The sequence below is a fragment of the Dasypus novemcinctus genome, chromosome 2, assembly GCF_030445035.2.
Source record: "Dasypus novemcinctus isolate mDasNov1 chromosome 2, mDasNov1.1.hap2, whole genome shotgun sequence".
NCBI classification, from domain to species: Eukaryota; Metazoa; Chordata; class Mammalia; order Cingulata; family Dasypodidae; genus Dasypus; species Dasypus novemcinctus.
The window spans coordinates 96,966,368-96,989,848 of record NC_080674.1 but is presented as its reverse complement, the minus strand read 5'-3'; the positions used below and the strand labels follow the sequence as shown (position 1 = coordinate 96,989,848).

Below are 23,481 nucleotides of genomic sequence, written 5' to 3'. Positions count from 1 at the left end.
TGTCTTCACAAGGTCAGCTGTAGACTATCAGGCTCATCTCTCTTCCCAGGGCCTCTGCTGTGTCTAATGAGCTGTCTCTCTTCCTCTGTGTTTTTCTTCTCTGTGTGTCTACTTCTGTGTGAGAGTCTGTTTTATCTGCCCTCCAAGGGGGATGGGTCTCAGTGCTGAGTCACACTCTAATGATATGGTTGATTCAAATCCCTAATCTTAACATAATTTAATCAAAGACATCTCAGCTGAATCTAATACAATCAAAGGGTATCTCACTTAGAGGAACAGACTTACTTACAAACATAGTCAAATATCTTTTTTGGAATTCATAAATATTTTCAAACTGCCACAAGGAGGTACCGGGATTGAACCCAGGACCCCATAAATGGGAAGCAAGCACTCAACCACTTGAGCTACATCCACTCCCCGTAGTTACCTTTTTAATTATTAAAAAAGTAGTACATGACATAACAAATAAAGGACTCCCCAAAGGCAATCACTGTGAATATTTTATGCAGCTTTTCAGGGAATTTCTATCAATATATATGCTTGCATATATATGTACATGCATCCTTTCTCACATAAATAAATACATATTGTACAAACTGTTGTGCATCTTACACTTTCCACTTGACAATATAACATGGACACTTTTTCATATGATCTCATGGAGATCTATCTATCTTAATCTTTTTAGCCATTGCCTAATATTCCAGAATATGGACTTGCATAAATTATTTAAACAAAGCCCAATTGATGAATATTTAAGTTATCTTTAATTTTCAATTTTTATTATAAAAAAATGCTGCAGGGAGCATCCTTGTGTATTCACCTTTGTGTACATATAATGATAGTTTTGAAGGGTATGTTTCAAGAAGTAGAAAAGTTTGATTAAAGGGAACTATTATTTAAATTTTTAATTGTAATAGATATTCCAAATTTCACTCCAAAGAGGTTATGCCAGTTTATATATTTATAGTACATGACAGGGCTTATTTCTCCCACATGCCCAAACTTTTAACTCTTTCTCAATCTAATAGGTGAAAAATGATATCTAATTTTAATTTTCGTTTCCTTTATAATGCGTGAGGTAACGCATCTTTTCATATTTTATAATCCACTTTCTTTTTTATGTAAATTGGGTGCTAATATCCTTTACCCATGTCTCTTTTAGGTATTGATTTGTAAAAGCTCTTTATTTATCAGTAACATTATCACTATTCCATATGACCTGTAAATAGTTTTCCCAGTTTATGATTTATCTTCCTCCTTCCCCCCAACATGGCTCCCACATCTTTCTGCTCATTATTTCCACTCATTGTCTGCTCATTGCATCTGCTTGTTCCATCAACTTGTTACATCTACTTGTCTTCTTTAGGAGGTACCAGGAACTGAACCTGGAACCTCCCATGTGGGAAGTGGGCACCCAACTGCTTGAGCCACAGCCATTCCCCATGATTTATCTTTTGACTGTATTTTGTTTTCCCCTGTATAGACTGAAAAATAAATTTATGTATTCATATTTATCAATCTTTTCCTTTATCATTTTGGAAAATAGTTTGGAAGGATCCCCCTGCTTAACACAGAGAATGAATTGGATCAGGGCAAGAAAAACCAATTGGGAGACTGCTAAAATAATTCTCAAGACAAATGATAGTGGCCTGAATTAGGACAGTGACAATGGAATAGATGGAAATGGACAAGTTTGTGACATAGGAGGTAGATACATCTGGGCTTGGAAATTAGTTTGAATGTGAGAGAAGGACAAGGTATGTCTCAAGAATAATACATAGGTTTCTGGCTTGAGTAAATGAGGAGATTGCTCACTAAAATAGAGAACACTTGGGCAAGAATATATTTTGTTTGCGAGAGAGAGAAAGATTAGATGCCAAATTATGTGGCAACAGTTTGAGGTGCCTACAGAATATCCAATGATAGATATGCCCAACAGGCAGATGGTTTATGAGTCTGGAGCTGAGCAAAGAGCTGTAGATTACAGTCATCAGCATATGGAAACTAACCACCCAGGAACAGTACACAGAGGGAGAGAAGACCCATAATGCTGAGGTATAGCCAGCTGCGTATTGAAGACTGGGAAGTAGGAGGAAAAGCAAAATTGGGAAAAGGTGATATCTTGGAAGTTAAGGAAAGACAGTAGATATTTTAGACATTAATTGAATGATGGCAGAGCTGAGCCTCTATAAAGAGTACTAACTGGAGGCCAGCAAGAGAAAAGTATAGTTGAATTATTAAACAACAGCCACAGGAGCAAAACAGAACCATAAGGAAGCAATATTAAGTGTTAATATAGGCGATGAATTTGGATAATTTATGAATAAATACTTTTTTAGTAATTCTCTTGGACTATTTTATTGGATCATTTTAATGCTATACCCTATTTAGGCTATGTAGAACTTTATTTTAAAGATGACCATTATAAGTCTATCTTTGCTTTATTCCTCATGAATCTACCAACATTAATTTTACATAAGGTTAGCTTTTCCTGATTCAATTCAATGTTTCCATCATTTTCACAGCTTATGTAGAATATTTCAGATAAAAATTTTATTTAAGATTTCTTAAGGATTTTACCTGCATCCCTATGTAGCCAGTGAATAACATTATGGAAATGTTATTTTAAAATTGAATTATGCTATTCTCATATATTTTACTCTGTATTATTTTAAGACAAGAGAGAGAAAATGGGTCATAATTAAAGTAAAAATATAGCATTTTATTTAACTTATTTATTGATTTTATTGATCAAGCATTTATTGAAAATGGATGCTTGAATCTTTGGTGTTTTGATTTTATGCTGACAATACCTATTGGATTCTTGCTGTTGGTTTCCCTTGCAAAATTGCCAATTGAAACTCCTTTTTCATAGATGAGTGCGAAATCATACAAGCATAACTCTACTGAGTTCTCTTCACTATAATTGAAATCACATTAAAGGCAGGTATAGTACTAATGTGAAATACAAATACCTCTTCATTCAAGGAGAGAGATGGCAGTAAGCAGCTGATACCAAATTAACTCTTTCTTATTCTGTACTGTATTTATTTAAATAAGAAATGTACTGATGTTGAATGTGTCCTAACTTCAGAAACATCATTTGAAATTAGAGACCTCCAGAACTATTTTGGAGACTTTTAAACCTGAGCAACTCCCTGCTGTTGTGAAGACGGACAGTGCTTCTGAACTGTAACAAGGCGATTTTATATGAGACTGTTCTTACTAGAACCTGTTTTATATGAGAAACATACTTAAAAAGATAATTTCTTTTCTCTTTTTTGCACTGCAATCCACAGAGTGTGACTAATAATAGATTTAAATTTGCTAAGTGCATTCACTCCTTTGTGCCATCATAAAGAGAATCTATTACTGTAAAATTGAGGCTTAGTTCCAAATTGCGCCATTATGAAGTTTTCTTCCAGCAATGTTTTGTCTCTAATACACTTCCCTCATTGTAATTCTATTGCAAACCTGATGTCTAGCATCAAGTCTCACAATAATTATTTTAAATTGCTACTAGGAACAGTAGTCCTGGTGGGATATATTACTACCATTCTAACAAGATGAATTTCAATGCACTTGTAACCATATTATAGTATATTATGAAAGAAAGAAAATCCTGGAATTTTATATCTATGGGCATACATGTAACAAAAAATAATTTTTATAAATTTCAAAATACTTTATATTGAACTTCTATTTATACTCATTATAAGTTACAAGGACAAATTAGGATATCTAATCACATGGCCCCATTAGTAGCATGCTGACTGACTTGAAATGAATAAATAATTATGAATACTAAGAAAATAATAATAGTTTCTTAGAATAAATATGCATGGCAATGTATTTATATGATAGATTTTTATGGATAATATAAATTAGATTTACATAAGGAAAGGCACCATACAACTATTGCCAATGAGTTGAAATAAAACCTTATTCTTAATTTAACCATTTCCAAAGTTCATTTAAGTCAATGAAGTGCAAAAAAAAGAGCCATGAAAAATAATTTATTGTATAATATAAACTTAAAAAATCATCTTCATCAGCGATGACTATTGAGTCAGTAATTTACTAATATCCCATAGATGGCAGGACTTCCAGGGATCAACATGGAAAGCACTGGAAAAAAATTTAAGTCATCCTGAAACTTAGATGATTGTTTAACAGTAGTACAACTTAATATGTTATATTTTAATAAATGAATTTATATTCTTACATAGGGCATTCTAAAATTCACCTTATTAGTAAGTTGCCTACAGGCCTGCAAATAATTAATTGAGATGATCATTTTAGATTCACTAAAAGTCTGAATCTTGAATTTGGGCATAACAAAATTATTGTGACAAAATAGAAGAGCCAAGCTTCTCTGTTATAGATAAAATGATTATAAAATCATGGTCTGAGATCAAAAACTGTTTCAAATTTTAAAATTTAAATAATTGGCACATAAAATTTAGAAGAAACTCCAAGTATCAGTTCTGTATCTGAAGAATTCTCTTTTTAAAAATGTTCAGCTGTGTCCCAAATGAAAATCACTTAGCTACCTGACAAAATTCAAAGTTACTCTCTGGAGTCAACCAAATAAGAAAAGTAAATCTGCATATATTACAAAAAGGGGCAGTTGAATTTACATTAATAATTCAACCTTTTACCTTAAAAATAATAATTGAATAAACTCTCTTACACACAGCCTGCATAGAGCTACCAATTGAGTAGTGGGAAATTATACCAATATGGCTGCAAGGTTTTCTATTTATGATAAAATTGTCCATTGTCATAATAGTAACAACTATTCTGCAGCATCTCCAGCATATAGAAAAATGCAGAGATATGTCTGTCTTGTATTACCTTTTAGAAACCTAGAAAAGTTATCTATTATTAGAAGGTGGGAATGGTCTCAAAAATTTTGATAGTGCTTTGTAGCTTAGTTGTAGTCACTTTTCAGTGATCTAGACCTGAAATCACATAATCACATACTGTTGTTTCTAAAACACTTGTATGTGTCAGTAGAAAGGAACACATTTATTTTGTGCCATTATATTTGTGTTTATGTGTATATACATATATGTATATATATATAATATTTATTATACCACCCATGTTACTGGGAAAAAGCAGAATCCAAGGCAAAAATTCCCATTGCTAACAGCATTTCTGGCCATAGATCTATTCTCCAAGTGGCCAAATGTAATTGCATTATTATATTGGGAAATAACTCCATAGAATTAAATATAAATAAATATATTAATTATAATTATATATATAATTATATATTAATTAAATATAAATAAATATAAAATTTTACCTCACACTCTCAGGTTGGGGAGAACAATCTAACTCAGTAGAAAAATTATTAGAAACAGAAGGTGTCTTGGCTCCCAATTTTATTAATAAAAAAAAACCCTCATAAACCATTTATAATTATCCACTGATATATTGTACTTCCCCTCTTGAATTAAAAGCTTTTTTTTGTCAGATACAAGGAAGACCAATTGTCCAGAAGAGTGTATTAAATTAATGTTTCCTCAAGAGCATGACTGGAAAAATATGTTGATCCTGTGCTTATCAATGCCTCTTGAAATCAGTATTGATTTGTAAAGGACAGATAGTTATTATTTTTAATATCACACACATGCTACCATTCCGTTATATTTTCTGACAATAGAAATCTTGGATTAACTCCTTGAACACTGTATTCCCAAGCAATTCATTTCACAATTGGAAATTTATTCTCCCAGCATCCATGTGAAGTTGATTTGAGGGAGTTATATAATATATTGAAACTCTTCCAAAAAAGGGACCACATACCAGTTAGCTAACAACCAAGAATTTTAAAGGACTAAGAATATTACGACCTTTTGGAGTTCCCTGACTTGCATGATCGTCAAGAGTCATCTGGGTCACCGGTTATGTTATAGATTCCCAGGCTCTTTCCCAGACGGTTCTGGTTGCATAGACCTGGAATAGGGGCTAAGAATCAGAATTTTTAAAAAATACCTTATATGTGTTAAGAAACAATTGACTTATTTCAAATACAAGACTTTACATTTAAGCAATTTATGACAATTGGAAGTAAAAAGTGTATTTTGAGGATTTTTTTAAAAGACTTATTTTTATTTATTTCTCTCCCATTTTCCCCCTCACCCCCCATTGTCTGTTCTCTGTCCGTTTGCTGCGAGTTCTTTTTTGTCCACTTCTGTTGTTGTCAGAGACACGGGAATCTGTGTTTCTTTTTGTTGCATCATCTTGTTGTCTCAGCTCTCCGTGCGTGTGGTGCCATTCCTGGGCAGGCTGCACTTTCTTTCGCACTGGGTGGCTCTCCTTATGGGGCACACTCCTTGCGCATGGGGCTCCCCTACATGGGGGACACCCCTGTGTGGCACAGCACTCCTTGCGGGCATCAACACTGCGCATGGGCCAGCTCCACAGGGGTAAAGGAGGCCCAGGGTTTGAACTGCGGACCTCCCATGTGGTAGGTGGACGCCCTAACCACTGGGCCAAGTCCGCTTCCCTATTTCGAGAATTTTTGACAAGATTAGATTGCCTACAAAACTCAATGAGTTGATGGTACCGATCAGACCAGAACCCAATTCTCTATTACCTTATCTTCTGTGTGTGTTTGAGAATGTTTGGGGTGTTTTGATTCAAAAAGATTTCCTTTTTTTCAAAGACAGGTTTGCTAGGCATAGAATATTCCTGAGTTGATGTGTTTGACAACAATGAATAAAAAAATTATTTGGCATTTCCTAAAATCACATAATGCAGAGATAAACCCGGAAAGGACCACAAGATTTCAGGTCTAGCATTCTACCTCCTAGGCAGAACTACACCGAATGTCTCTTAGAGAACAGATTTATTTTTATCTTAAGTATCTCAAGGAAAGACATTTCCTTAACTGGCCATGTCAGTCTTTCCCAAGGCTCAGTATGGAATTATTATAACTCAATTCCTGTAGTTATCATGTGTGTCCCTTTTCTTTCTTTTCCTTGTTTGAAACAAAATACAGTATTTTTCATTTACTTGAGTATCCCAAAAATTCATATAGCAATGAAATTGAAGAAAGTGTCCATGTACACATGTATGTGTGCATGTATATATGTATATCTTTATTATTGTAGCGAAATGAAATAAAGTGATTATCCCTAACCACTATAGGTGTTAGCGATAAGACCAGTCCGTAGACTTTAGAAGGCTCTTCTTTGAAAGCCCCCCACCCCAGTACCCAGAGATTCAATGGTAGAGAGACATGAACAATAAGAAGATGACCACATTGACATGTAAAACTTGTGATTACCCATCTCCAGGAACACGCACATCATACTTTGAGTTTGTTGCTCTGTCTGCCATTTTGGTGTTAAGTCCTATTTCCAAAATAGCTCCTCATTTTGCTAAGCAACCCCATTTGCTAAGCAAATCAATAGTTCTTGATTTGATGCTTCTCCAAGAAAGCCAAATCCAAGTCAATTTTCTGACAGGAAAAAAATCTTTATAGGTATAATTTAACTCACAAAATTGTAATATTTCTGAAAACTTCTAGATAAATCAACTTTATCCTAAATAATATCACTTTAGGCTTGGGAGAAAAACACACAACATAAAACCATCTTATGAAGAATAATTTAAGAAAATGAAAATATATTTACTTATGCCCCTCCCATATTATGTGTTTTCCTCTTCTATAATACTGGACAAATAATCTCCTTACCACTTCATTTCTCCATTGACAGGGTGGTGCTGAGTTGCATGGGGAAGTCTCTACTTTTCATAGCTGCGGCAAAACTACCTCTCTTACTCTGCTGTTTAAGTATCCTGTTCTTTGCAAAATTTTTCCTTAAGTGTGTCAACTCTGTAGATCCTTTTTGTATTTGTTATCCAAGATATGTTTGTGGTGTCCCCATAACAGATCAAACTAGAATTTGTAATTACACAGGTGCAATAGGAAAAATCTACTCCTGCCTACCACCAGTGGAGCCTATCTCATCCCAATCTCTGCTCTTCCCATAAATGGGGGTGTGAAGTCTCATATTCCCCTATTCTCCTCCAATCAGATGCCATTATCATGAATAAATTATATATATTGATACCTATTCTGCATTCAGATATAAGACATGGTCTCTGTACTTACTATCTAGTTAGAGAGTTAGGGCATGCAAAAAATGTGATTAATAATATGAGGTAGCATAGACTAAATGATATGTGACACCCTCTAATTTTTCTGTCTAGCAAATCCAAATTTCTGTACTTTTATGTTGCTTAAAGGGAGATTCAGCTGTAATCCAGCACTCACCAAGCCTTTTCACTAGGCTTGTGTCTTCTAGCATAATGAAAAATAATGTGATAATATAGTGGCATATTACTGTGACTTCAGGCTGTTTTCATAGAGGCAGGGCAGTCTCATGGGTACCACAATGGAATGAGATTCAGAAGACAGTGATTCCAATCTGAGAAGTGCCCTGACATTTTGTGTGACCTCAGACAAGTGACTTAACCTCTCAGTTTTGAGCTTTTTCATCTGTAAAGTAAGCATAATTAAACTTGCCAACATCATAGAAATGTTATGAAGACCAGCTAATTAAAGCCCATTAAATGTTTGGAAAATATGAAGTGCTTGCTTTATACTCAGACACAATAAGCAGGTGGAAAATGTTTTTAAAAAAATACTAATTTTTGTAAAATTTTTCTAAGAGGTGCAATAAAGATGTACTGATGTCCTCAAGAGCCTCATCGTTGGGATGGATTTGCACAGGTTCATCTACACACTCTCATTTGGTTATTTTGGTGACTAATAGCATTTAAAACAGCTAGATAGGATGAAACATTTGTGACCATAGAACAAAGTAAAGCTAATCATCACCCCCCCCCCCCCCACAACTGAATGAACGACCTAGGTCTCATTAGCACTGTCTGCTAACCAACTGAGCTAATTGGATACCCACGTTGATAGTAATGTATCAGAACATGGTTTGGTTTATTTTTTTTTCCAATGCTTTCCCTAGATTTAATTTCAATAACCATAAAAAATTAGTTTGAGTAATTAGAGCCAAAGACTAAAAACTAGACATTATTAGATGCCACTAACCTCCAGGAGAATAACTCTTGCTGTCTCTGACAAGCCTGTGGTTCACAGCAGGCTCTTGACCTCCCTAAGAAAGTGAAGTTTCAGAATGACAAGGTTAATAAAACCCAAGACCCTCCTGAAGGGACTAGGAAGGGCTCTTGTGCATCCTTGCTCAGTGAGTCTATTGGCAGGAATTAGAAATTGTTTTGTTCTGTGAGCCCTTTGGAGGCTAATAAAGTGGCAATGAAGATGCATTGCACTACAGAAAACAGTCCTAAGTACTAAATAAAAAATGCCTTAACACTGAGCTCATAACTTTACCTCTTGGGATTGATTGTGTCTTTCAGCTGAAAGCATGAACCAAGCCTTAATGAGGAATTGATATTAGGTAGGACCATTTCAGTAATTCTTAGTTCTTTGAACTTTCAGGCAAGGTTAATATATATGCTATTTCATGGAATAAAACAAAAAATATATGATGTTGAAATAGTTCCTTTCTGGAAATACGAGAGTAATAGAACCCTGCACGGCCAACAAAGTAACATGTAAATCTTAGGGTGTCTACTTCAGATTTCAAGTGAAATGAATGGCCTATTTGGCCCAAACTAGGTAAACTTGAATTCTGCAAAGCTGAAATACTGGAAATTAACTCCATGATGTATTAACCCAAATAATAATGTTCCTGACGTTAAAAAAAAAGATGGAAATTAAACATCTAGTTATGAATACTGCGTCTGCACAATGTGCTGCATGCACCGCATGTGTTAGAATTTCTTCTCAGTTCTTTTTTTAATCTTTTATTCATAGCATTGCAGGTGATGAAAAATTTATGCCTTGAGTCTGGCATTGAAATTAAATGCAAAATGAAAACAGAAGCAGTTTATACTGACAGCTTAAATATCTTTATCTAGCATACGGTTGCACCATAAAAATCACTGGGTGACTTTTTAAATCTCCCACATGTAAAAAACCAAAAGTTGTACAATAATGAATAAAGTTATATATCTAAGATATCAACAGAGAAGTTGTATATTTTTAGTACCCTTTTGTTAATTTCAGTTTGCTCTATTTTGATGTTTTTTTTGTTTAATCAGCACAGACTGATGAGAATAAAGCTTTAAAAAATACTGCACAATTTAATTGTTGATATTAATTCCTCAGAGTGGCAGGAAACAATTGATTTCTGCAGAATATTTAATGAGTGTGATTTCCCTCACAGGTTTATGTCTTGGCTGAATGGAAAATATTACTCTGTACCTAAGGTAGTTATGCTGCAGTAAAGGTTAATTATTCAGGTGAATCAATTTGTTCATCACTATATTAATATAGAGTGATGCTTTGGAAGAATGGCAATAATTACAATAATAGTCACAGTCACTAGGTAGGTAGGTTTCAAGCATATTTCCTTTCTTAGAATAGTTGATAGTGATTTTGTTCACATTATTTTATTAGTCACAACTCTATTCACAAAATAAATATTCCCTGTAAAAGGTTCTTGTTTTCTGAAGATGCTGAGTCTTTTGTCCTAGGCATATCTAAATATGTTATGCTGCATTAAAGTGTTCTCTGTGCCTTTCCTTGATGAACTAATGCTGAATCTCAAATAGCTCATAATGTAAATTAATTGGAGAAAATAATTGCCTCTATGTTTTGTGACTAATGCACACAGGTTTAAAATACATTCAATCTAAATATAATATTTATACATCTATATGAGAATTTAAAAAATAAGTATAGAATCATTTAGCATTTAAATAAGTAAAGCATGAAATTTAGAACTGTCTGCAGTTACATAAAGCACAGTACTAAAACAACCACTTAGGTTTCCATATTTAGAAGACTTCAGCGCACAGCTTAAAATATTTTATACTCAGCCTCTGATTTGTAGCTTTTTCCTGGATGTTTTATGTAAACATACTGTGTATAATTATGCAGATAATTTTATACAATATTAATTGTGCTAAGACTGCACTGAAAGTATGCTTAATTCTGTTAATTTATTTACATTTTAATGAATTTAATAGCATAAGATTACCAAATCAAATTGAAATACCTCTGACCATTATACTATGTTTGAAGTGTTCAAATAGTTACATTGTTTTACATTATTCACAACGCACTTATTTCATCTTGTTAGCAACAACCAAGAATATCGAAATACCCATTTTGAAAAATTGAAAACCATTTTCAATATATACTTTTAGTTCAACATTATATATTCTTAAAGACAGGTGCCTAAAAGCCTTGAAAGGTCAAATATCAGATTTTAAAATATGTTTAATATCTGCTTCCAGCACCCGAAATGTTGAGCTGGCCTGTGTCTTTGAAATGTAGTTGATGAGATATATTACATTTTATTGCAGGCCACCTGTACAAAAAATGCATTTAACATTCCTCTTTAACATGGAAAGAATATTTCAAGGTGTTTATTATGGGAAGCAAGTGAATATACTAACTTTCACATGTAAAGATAGCATCTGAAGCCACTCTACAATCAACAAATTTCAGGTTAACATTTTTTTCTTATTTCTTTCATCATGTACAGATTTAATATCATCAGGAATAAATCTAAATTGTTTGCTTCTTTTCTCCTAATTCCTGGAGCAATGTAAAAGCCTAGAGAGGTTTGAAGTGACAGGATTACAAGCAGTCTTTTGCATACATGGCCTTTAGGGATAAGCGGCTACCTTGCATCTAATAAACAAGAAAGTGAATTCGTTGAATAATGAATTAAGTGGCATAAGTTGTGATAACAAGGAGCAAATGTAACTTCAGACGAATAGTATTTGCTTTGTGCGGGGTTATCTGAGAGGGCTGATGCTCCACCAAGGGAGACTGAAAAAAGGCTCGTTATATTAAGATGTTCTTTTTCAGAATATAGTCTAAAATGATCTTACAGGGTTTTTCCCCCCATTTGCTGAACTCCTTTGTGTGCTTCTATCAAATCAACCGCCTCTACCAGGGGGATAACTAGGATTCTTTCAGATTGTTGAGTGTTGTTTAAAATGAAAATTCCTAGTGAGTTTTAGATAGGTCACCCAACAATTAAATAGAGATGTCTAATTGGTTCGTCCATATTAGGGTCAGCAGCTGGTTACAGAATAAAAGGTTGTAGTGCCCCATTGCACACTACTGAACCAAATTAAATTATTAATATGCTCTTTGCTTCAATTTAGCTTCACGGGGATTCCTAACCTGCCATGCCGAATAAAACAGAACGACTGCTTTATATTTTCATTATGGTGAATTATATTTTAAATTGCAAATGTTCTCCTCTTTAGCTTGCATTGCATGTCTCAGATATGTGGGAATGTCTTCAACAGTTCGTGCTTATAACTATAACTTGTTTTGCTAATTTCTAGTTGTCACTGGAAACTATGGACCCACCAAAAAAAAAAAAAAAAAAAAAAAGATGATTTTCATGTAGTGTCAACTCTCCAGCCAGAACCAGCTGGTCCTTGAAAAGCAAAGCCTAGTCTTTGGTGACCATTATCATTATCTTTGGCTCTTAAATCCAATAGATATAATTAAATAAGTATGTTGCAGGAAGCTCTGTAATTTAACATGGACTTCAGATTCATTCAACCAATGTTGTTTTCATGATAGCAATTCCTGTAAGAGTCAAAAGTCTTAGTTTTTGTGACCTGATATAGTGACTTTGGTTTTTTTTGTTAACTACTGTAAAATTAATATTAACTTTGTGGGAGAATTATAGCTTCATTTAGTTTCCTAAAAAGTGTTTAATAATATCTTAAATACATTCTTATTGACAGTAGGCAGAGTTGAAATATGTTAAAGTTGCCTTATTTTCTTAGAAAATATTATGTGAGATTTTTTCCACCAACCTTTTAATATATACCTACTTTTCCCTTTTATTTAAAATTGTAAGTGATGAGATACATAGCAAAATGAACATTATAGAGTGATTGATCTTTAGAATGTAATGATTGCTAAAGAGAAATCACTTAGTAATCACAACTGAATGAGGCTTGCATTTTTGATGTATTGCATTGGATAGTTTTGATTTTCATTCACTGGTTTGTATGTGTCTGTTTATTACATTTATTCATTAGAAACCTATTTATTGGCTACCTACTTCATACGAAGTGCTGTTTTAAATGCCATGCAAACAAGAGGAAGTCCTTTCTGTCATGGAGTTTACATTCCAGTGAATGGAGACTAGACAATAAATCAATCAATAAATAAATTAGCAAGAAGCAGATGTGCCTCAACTGATAGAGTGTCTACCTACCCTATAGGGGGTCCAGGGTTCAAACCCAGGGCCTCCTGTTCCATGTGGTGAGCTGGCCTACACGCAGTGCTGCCACTCACAAGGAGTGCCGTGCCATGCAGGGGTGCCCCCTGCATAGGGGAGTGAGCCCCGCAAGGAGAGCCGACCCACGTGAAAAATGCGGCCCACCCAGGTGTGGCGCTGTACACATGGAGAGCTGACACAGCAAGATGACACAACAAAAAGAGACACAGATTCCTGATGCTGCCTGACAAGAATGTAGGCAGACACACAGTGAATGGACACAGAGAGCCGACAATGGGGGGCAGGGGGAGAAAGAAAGAAAGAAAGAAAGAAATCTTTAAATAAATTAGCAAGAAAATTTCAGAGGAGAGTACTGGGAAGAAAATAAAATGGGATGATGCCCCAGAGAATGACTATTATGGGACTCCTTTAGACAGGGGTTGTCAGGGGAGAGCAATCAGCAGATGAGATCTTAACTGTGAGAAGAGCACTCCATATAAAAAGAATTGCAGGGAAGTGGACTTGACCCAATGGATAGGGCGTCCGCCTACCACATGGGAGGTCCGTGGTTCAAACACTGGGCCTCCTTGACCTGTGTGGAGCTGGCCCATGTGCAGTGCTGATGTGCACAAGGAGTGCCGTGCCATGCAGGGGTGTCCCCCCCGCATAGGGGAGCCCCATACGCAAGGAGTGCGCCCCTTGCAGCCTGCCCAAGAATGGCGCTGCACACACAGAGAGCTGAACAAGGTGATGCAACAAAAAGAAACACAGATTCCTAATGCCACTGATAAGGATAGAAGTGGTCACAGAAGAACACACAGCAAATGGACACAGAGAGCAGACAACTGGGGGCGGGGAGGGGGAGAAGGGGAGAGAAATAAATAAATCTTTAAAAAAAAAAGAATAGCAAGTGCCACAGCCCTGAGGAGGGAGTGAACTTGGCGTGTATGAGAAAGAAAAAGAAGCAGGCCTGACTTCATGATCATGTGACCTGGGCCACCAGTTTAATGCTTAAACTGGCTCCAGTATAATGCTCTGCTGTTGCCATCTTGAAAGCCTTAATAATTTTTAACAATGCCCCCTCCCCCTGCCCCATTGGCCCTGAAATTATGAAGTCGGTCCTGGAAAGGAGACTAATATATTTGGAGCGTGGTGTGGGTGGACAGAGGAGGGTATAAAACATAGAACAGAAAATAATATTTCTGGGTGTGTGTGGCACCAGCATCAATATAATTTATAAAAGATTAGTTGCACTTTACAATACAGCCATTTTTGTCTGTTAGATTGAAAATGGAAACTATTTTTGTTCTATATTTAGCCAAATGCTCACATACAGATGATGCATTTCTCAAGGGTAATGTTGGTCTCTTCTGTGTATTGTGTACACTTCATGGCACTTGTGTGATTAGATATTCCATAAACACTAATTGCAGCTAAAAGGAATTTGCCTTCTCTTTTAACCCAGTAGGGCTACCTTGGGGGGAAAAAAGCATTTAGTGTCCATATTTCCTTCCCACAGTTATATTGTCATACCAAATCTGCATTTAACAGGTAGGCTGAAACATGAACTTGCCAGTATTCAACCATTTTTTTTTTTTTTAAAGATTTATTTATTTATTTTAATTTCCCCCCCTCCCCTGGTTGTCTGTTCTTGGTGTCTATTTGTTGCGTCTTGTTTCTTTGTCTGCTTTTGTTTCTTTGTCCGCTTCTGTTGTTGTCAGCGGCACAGGAAGTGTGGGCGGCGCCATTCCTGGGCAGGCTGCACTTTCTTTTCACGCTGGGCGGCTTTCCTCATGGGCGCACTCCTTGCGCGTGGGGGCTCCCCCACGCGGGGGACACCCTTGCGTGGCACGGCACTCCCTGCGCGCATCAGCACTGCGCATGGCCAGCTCCACACGGGTCGAGGAGGCCCGGGGTTTGAACCGCGGACCTCCCATATGGTAGACGGACGCCCTAACCACTGGGCCAAAGTCCGTTTCCTATTCAACCATTTTGACCTACAAAATGACAGTTTCAGTGGTTCAAACTAGTAAATTAAAATTGCATGTTTATTTAGGGAAGTAAGTTAGAAATCTTAGGAGCATCTTTGTAACCCCTGCAGGAACTGAGAGAAAACAAAACAAAACTAGCACAGAGTTGTTCATTAGAGGATCTCAGTGTGCACTGTCAGGTCGGTACCAGTGGGCCTCCTTCAAGGTAAATCCACACTGTGGCAGGGCCCTTCTGTCAGTCAGCATCTACCTGCCTGATACTGGGGTCTAGGGCCTAATGCCCACTATGCACTCAATCCTGCTTTTTAGCAAGTGGTGAGTTGCCAGAAATTTCTATCTGGGAGACCCAAGTCCATGCCATAGTTCAGAGATGCAACAAGTTACAAGGCCTTGGTCTGCAAGTTGTTATTCACTAGTGACCTTTCCTCGAGGCAAATCTATTTCCATTTGCTGATGCCCATAACGAGTTACCCAGTGATTACTAAGTACCAATGATATTATGGGGTCATATGACAGAATATGGCCAGCCAGGGCTTAATTGTACCAAATCAGGACACAGTTTCTCTGATCCGGTGAACTTATCATTCAAAGAAGGTAATAAGCTGACAGATTTTCAAAAAATCATCTGTGTGAGGGGCTTTTGTCTTTTGCCTCTTCACTTTTCTTTTGGAAGTAAGTAATTCGGAGTAATATTGTCAAGTTGCTTCTTACATGCAGTCATTTGTATTTTAACAGTACTCTAAAATCCATTAATTTATGGTTCTTCCACTTGTATCTTTCATTTTTATCGCTTCCTTTCCCTAAATCTTCCACCCTTTGAACTATACATCTATTTATACATCTTTCAAGTCAGTAATGGGAATAAGTATGTTCTTAATTGATGAAAGTGAAAAAGCACTATTTTGAGTGAGCCTAGCCACTTCTGTTATAAGCAGAGTGACAGCACAGCCCCCTTCAGTAGACAACCAGATCGTTCCTTCCCATGGCTTCACCATGGGAGGCCACCTACACATGCAGTGTGGCCAATGTGTATTCCTCCATTGGACACTGACCTTGGCAAAGCTGCCAGAGTTATTTTCAACAAAGGATTTTGTTTTTTGTTAACAAAGGATTTGGTGACGCTGGATATGAAAAAAAATGTCATGCAATGTCATGCAAATCTCAACATCTGGGTCATATAATACACATACTGGTAAAGTTACTGGGACCTTGGAGACCAAACTCAAATGGTATGAGTTATGGTCTCACTTTCACCGAAAAATGGAACCCTGATAACACTCTGGGAACAGAAATCGCAATTGAAGACCAGATTTGTGAAGGTTTCGAACCGATATTTGATACCACTTTCTCACCAAACAAGGGAAAGAAAAGTGATAAAATCAAGTCTTCTTAAAAGAGTGAGTATATAAACCTTGGTTGGATGTTAACTTTGATTTTGCTGGACCTGCAGTCCATGGTTCAGCCATCTTGGTTTATGAGGTCTGGCTTGCTGGTTACCTTTGGCAGTGCCAAATCAAAGCTGACAAGGAATAACTGCAGTGGGCACAGGACTGGAGACTTCCAGCTACACACTGATGTCAATGATTGGAGAGAATTTATCAGAAAGTGTGTGAAGATCTTGACACTTCAGTAAACCCTTGCTTGGACATCAGGTACCAACTGCACTCTTTTTCACGTTGCAGCTGAATATGAGTTGGATCCCACTACTTCCATTTCTGCAAAAGTCAACAGCTCTAGTTTAATTGGAGTGGGCTACACTCAGACCCTGAAGCCTGCTGGGAAGCTTCCACTGTCTGCTCTGGTAGACAGGAGGAGCATTAATGCTGGAGGCCACAAACTCGAGCTTGCCCAGCTGAAGAAACCTCTGGGAATGAATATGGAAGATTTGGTTAGTGTATTTGAATTGTGACCAACAGGCTTTTTCTCCCAGAAGGTGATCAAAACAAAGAGCTGTATCTTAAATATTTAGACAGTTACTTTTTAGTTGGTTATTAGTTAAATTGGCTATTTAGTTACCAATGCTGCAGTCTTACAGTCACCTATACATTATTTAAATGTATTTAACTGTTAAATGTGCTACCACCACTAATGAAAGAGACTTTTATGAAAACTGTGTTCAATGCCCCCCGCCCCCCCAAAAAAGAAAAAGCCCTCAGGAGTTTCAATCTTCCCTCAAAAGTATTTTTAAAATGTATTCCTTATCCCCCTTTATGTTTTCCCAGTAAGTGTCTATGACTTTCTACTGAAAGTAACCATATTTTCTCTCCCCTACTCTAGAAACCTGAGGTGAAAGCATGTGTTTTACTTTTCCCCACTATCAAGCTACACAATTCTGTGATCTTCACATAAACAGTAAAGAGATATGTTTTTTAAAGATTTGTTTATTTATTTCTCCCCTCCCCCCTGCCCCACCCCACCCCGCCCCAGTTGTCTCTTCTCTGTGTCTATTTGCTGCGTCTTCTTTGTCCACTTCTGTTGTTGTCAGCAGCATGGGAATCTGTGTTTCTTTTTGTTGCGTCATCTTGTTGTGCCTGCTCTCCTTGTGGGCAGCACCATTCCTGGGCAGGCTGCACTTTCTTTCGCACTGGGCGGCTTTCCTTACGGGGTGCACTCCTTGCATGTGGGGCTCCCCTACGCGGGGGACACCCCTGCATGGCAGGGCACTCCTTGCGCACATCAGCACTGCACATGGGCCAGCTCCACACGGGTCAAGGAGGCCCGGGATTTGAACCGCAGACCTCCCATGTGGTAGACGGACTCCCTAACCACAGGGCCAAGTCCGCTTCCCTAAAGAGATATTTTAATCTAAATAGTTTCTCTCCTGTGGCAGTTTGAGATTATTTTATGAATCCCAAAAAAGAGAAAGATTATGTTCATAAAATAATCTGTTCCTATGCATGTGAGACCCTTTGATTGCATTAACTCCAACTGAGGTGTCTTTAATTAAATTACATGTTAAGATTGAGTTAGGGCTTTTTTGATTTGACTATATCAAAGGGCAGAACTCAGATTGAGTCCCTGCCCCCTTGCTGGGTCTGATAGAAAAGGACAATCACTTAAGACACACAGAGGAGAGAACTTTGTTATTTTTTATCCTGCCAGGTGACAGAAAGGAAAAGGCTCAAACAGCTAAAGGCCTGAAGAGAGATAGACTGTAGCCTGAGAGCTTACAGCTGACCTTGGGAAGAGAGCTGGGACTGATATAAAACGCCCTGAGAGATATAGGAAGCCCTATGCCAGCCTGCAGTTGAGAAAGAGGAAGCCCAAATAGAAGACTGAAACCAGGCAGAGATTGCTTGCCATCTTCTTCAACATATGGCAACTGACTGTGGTGAGAAAGTACCTCTTATGGTGCTTTGAGTTGGACTTTCCATGGCCTTGGAACTGACAGCTTTTACCCCAAATAAATACCATTTATAAAAGCCAACAGATTTCTGGTACTTTGCATCAGAGCCCCTTTGGCAGACTAATACACCTCCTGAACGTCATACTAGCAGTAGAAATATGGCCAAAATGAATAAATGAATGGCCTCAAGGAATTTTTGGTCTAATGATAGAATTGGGCAGACAAGGAGAGCAAAATAAGATAGTGCTATGATAAGGGGACTTGCAGCTATTTACAAAAGATCAGAGCAAGTCCCCATAACCTGGTTTTGAGAAGTCAGGGATATCTAAGCTGAAATTAAATCTATTTAAAAGTTAGCACATGCCTCATTTCCTTCTAGATCTATACAACCCTAAACAAAAGGCTAAAAGCCTAGAGGGTTATCTTCCGTGGACACCATGTCCCCTTCTGGGCTTCTCCCATTTCTGTATTTTTTTTTCCCAGATAACTTGTTCTGTTCACTGGCTACAAAGGGCTTGTTTAAACTTTTCACACTTCTTTATTACCAACCAAAAGTTGCAAGTTATTTTTTGGTTATGCTGGGCATATAAATCCCAGGAAAAGTTGTAAATAACATGATAAACTGCTATGTTCACAGGTAACTTTTATTTATTTTTTATTTTTAAAAGATTTATTTTATTTATTTCTCTCCTTCCCCCATAGTCTGCTCTCTGTGACCATTCACTCTGTGTTCTTCTGCATCCACTTTCATTATCCAGCAGCACTGGGAAACTGTCTTTTTTTTGTTGCGTCAGCTCTTCATGTGTGCAGTGCCACTCCTGAGTGGGCTGTGCTTTTTTCACATGGGGCAGCTCTCCTTGTGGGGTGCACACTTTGTGCATGCGGCACTCCTACATGGGGGCACCCCTGCCATGGCAGGGCACTTCTTGTGCTCAGCAGCACTACATGTGGGCCAGCTTACCACATGGGTCAGGAAGCCCTGGGGATCAAACCGTGGACCCTCCATATGGTGGGCGAATGCTCTATCAGTTGAGCCATGTCTGCTTTCCCAAAGATAACTTTTAGAGACAAAGTGCATTTAATACAGCAAAGTGACTCTCTCTGTGGAAACTTCAGCTTCTATGGTAGGTGAATACAAAGTATACTTTTGAGTCAGGGACCTTTTGGGAGTTTCCCTGTATTCCATAGGTAGGCAATTGTGTGCCTTTGCCACCAGTTTTCCACCTTAAGAACTAATTTTCCTATTTATCACAATTGAAAAAATAGGAAAAGTAAATATGTTGAGAATGAAGAAGACAAGTAAAATAGATTCAAGAGAGAATTAGAACTGTAAGGAAGAGGAAATGACCGTCTTCCATCCAACTGTATTTCTGCTGCTTCTTAAAATACATGACATCTTATGCACACCTCAGCAGGGTACCAGAGACAACCAAGGTAGATGGAAACCCAGGTGCTGGTTCTCCTTAGGGCCACAGAGACCCACAGGTTCTATGGTCATGGCCCTACTTGGGAGCTTGTGTTTCTGAGTGTGATGAAGTTGGACTCAGATATGACCTTTCTACACATGCCTCTTCTGCTACTTTTACTGGACCTGTGGTTGGCATTTGGGTTGGTGTATACTCAGGAAACCCGAATCTCTGGACTGTCCATGTGATGGCCAGGTCCTGGGCCTCAGCAGACTTGCGGCTCCTACCATCTGGTTTGTTGGACTTATCCTGGCCAGCTGACAGGGAGGTGAAGAGGGTCAACCACCACACTGGGAGCTAAGAGTGCCTACAGCTGCCAGCAGGAGAATTGCATCCATTATCCATGTGGAATGTAAGCCCCCTCGATGTAGAGGGAGACTGGACATAACCATCCCAGAGTCCACAAGATGGAGGAATAGAGTATGGATTAGAGTGGACTTACTGGTGTTCTGCTGGGGAACTATTGTGATTTGTAAGGGAAGAAATTGTAGTAATGTTGAGAGGGTGGTCACAGTGGCTGCTGATGGTAGGGAGAGGGAAGAAGAGATATGATGTGGGAGCATTTTCAGGATTTGGAGTTGTCCTGGGTGGTGCTTCAGGGATGGATGCTGGATGCTGTATGTCCTGCCATGGCCCCCTCTGGGTGGACTGGGGGAGAGTGTGGACTACAGTGTGGACCACTGTCCATGTGGTGCAGTGGTGCTCCAGAATGTATTCGCCAGGTGCAGTGGATGTGCTGCAATGATGGAAGAGGTTGTTGATGTGGGAGGAGTGGGGTGGGTGGGGTGGAGGGTAAATGGGGCCCTCACATTTTTTTGAATGTAACATTTAAAAGAAAATAAAGAAGAAAATAAAATAAAATAAATAAAATATAATATAATAGATGACATCTTATTCCATGATCTGCCTTACCCATTGAGACAGCATGATGCTGCATGGAAGCAGTGTGGACTTTGGTGTCATAGAGTTTTGGGTCTAATATTGGTTTTGCCACTTCCTAACTAGACGATCTGGGGCAAATCACTTAATCTCTCTAAGTCTCAATTTTGTTCAGGTATAAACATATCAATACCTAGCTCACAGAATGAGGATTAAATGAGATAACAGTCTCAATGTACTCCTGTTATAACTATGAAATAATCATCATAATGATGAAGTTCTACTAGAATAACCTATGGGTGAAAGAGACAATTACTGCAAAAATAAGCAAGATAATAAATATGGACAGGTTTTAATCTTCAAGAGATTTCCTTTAGAGTTTGCTACTTATTTAGCAAATGCCATTCCACCTGCTCTACCTGCACCCCCCAAGCACACATGCATGCAAACCCAATTCAAGTGTAGTAAATTAGAGAGACAGGAGAGGAGTGGAGAATGAGATTTAGTTTGGTATAATAAGCTTGTCAGTACTAATATCTCTGTGGTAAAGATATATTTTTAACCTCCTTCACAACATGTAGTAAAAACTCCTGCTCTGAGAATCACACTTCTAAGACTCGGCACTGTACAAAAAACAGAGGGACGCTCTTGTCCATTTTGCCTCTTAGGAAAATACTATGCTGTATCTTTTTCCTCCACAAGGAGAAAAGGGAAGCTTACTGTTATTGTGATAACATATTTTATTCTCCCATCTAAACAATAAAATGTTCCTGAAAATTGTTCCCAAGGTCTCTTTTCATGTATATATATGGCAGAAAAATCTCATTGTTGAACTGAAATGCCATTATTGTGACATTATTCACTCAGTTTCTCTGAAGATTAGGCTTTCCAAATGAAAGACTGATTATGAATCTGTGTTGTGCCGAGATGAGGTCACATTTAAACCTTTTTAAAGGACCACGTAACTTGGGAAGCTGCTGAGTCAGAACTTCTCAACAACCTTCCAATAAGAGTTTAAAGAGAAAGCAGTAAATTACTCTCCATTCCCCCACCCAAAAAAAAAAACTGTGTTAAGAGTTGTGGTTTTTCAAGACCTCTTTTATACTCAAAGGCAACTCCATGAGAGTAAAAACTATCTCCACCACAAGTGATGGATTTTAGTTTCAATCCTCTATAAGTTACGTTAAGTTTTGAATTTCCTCTCTGTCTCCGTGTCCTGCCCACAGAGGTAATTTAGACCCTGTGTACTATCTCTGACTCAAGAGGCTAGATCCTCTGGAAAGATGGAAATATTTATAACTGGAAACAGACTCATCAATGAACAACTGAGGATTTGGGCATTTCAGACTGTCCTCAAAAAAAAAAAAAAAAGTTCAGATTGGCCTTGCATTTGATTCCTGGGAATTAAATATTTTATTGTAATTTCTCTACTCAGAAACTCTGCTTAAACACAGGCTTAAGTTCCAAATCACTCATCTCTCATTTCTTTACCGAAGTCAAGATATACCCAATCAGAACAAGTGTTTGCTGAGGGATTTATTCAAAGTATAGGGGTAATTTTCAGTTATGAGGCTCATTTTGGCATGATAATTGTGAGTGCCCTAGAGGAAAGTTTCATTAGATGTCTTTCAAAACACTCCCTCACTGTCTTGGAATAAGATTTTAGAATTCAAAAATTGGAAGGCAAACCTTGAGCATGGCAGTGCCACTCCACTGCATTTAATCCTCAACCTTCCTTAAATAGAAGCCTTTGGCTTTCCATTTACTCAAATGAGAAAAGAGACCAATGTTTCATTTGAATGTCAGTCAGCTCAATTTGAGCTTCTATCGGGTTTCATGGCAAAGCACTTACCTGAATTTACAAATATTAAGATTAGTATGTGCACTACTCTTAAATAATTATTTGATGAAGGTAATTAAATGGATGCATATGTGTCCAACACTGATATAAATCCACAGATATATAGAGCAATCATGATATAGGGCAATGTGTATATCCTATAGGAATAGGCTGTAGGTATTGTTAATATGGTTTCATATTAGTTGGAGAGGTGAAGTATCCAAAGTTTGCTTCATATTATTTGTCTGGCACTTTCTGTTAGTTAAATCATATGATCCTTATATCTTAAGTATTTATATTTTCATACATTAACAAAACTGATGCTCAGAGAGGTTAAGTGATTTGCCTGAGTTCATCCAGATAAGCGGCAAAACCAAGATTCATACCCAAATCTCTGTGACTCCAAATTCCATCCTTCTTCCACACATAACATCATGCTGGCCCAATTGGGTAAGGTTCAGTGTAGAATAAAGATGTCACTTATTCCAAGAATGGCAGAAATATGGTTTGGAAGGATGGAAATTTCTTCCTGATACATAAAAACAGGTTTAGCCAACCTCAAGGGACCTATGTCATGCAAGGCCCTCTGGACTGACCATGCGATAGCCAGGCCCTAAGCCTCAACAGACTTCAG

At 37.6% G+C, this 23,481-nt stretch overlaps 1 protein-coding gene and 1 pseudogene across 8 annotated transcripts in view; both read left to right on the top strand.

Annotated features, from left to right (window-relative positions):
• The window catches only part of KIAA0825 (KIAA0825 ortholog), a 447,444-nt gene that overhangs the window by 339,270 nt on the left and 84,693 nt on the right, over positions 1-23,481 (top strand). The window lies entirely within an intron of this gene.
• Positions 16,308-17,265, top strand: LOC105747294 (voltage-dependent anion-selective channel protein 2 pseudogene; annotated as a pseudogene).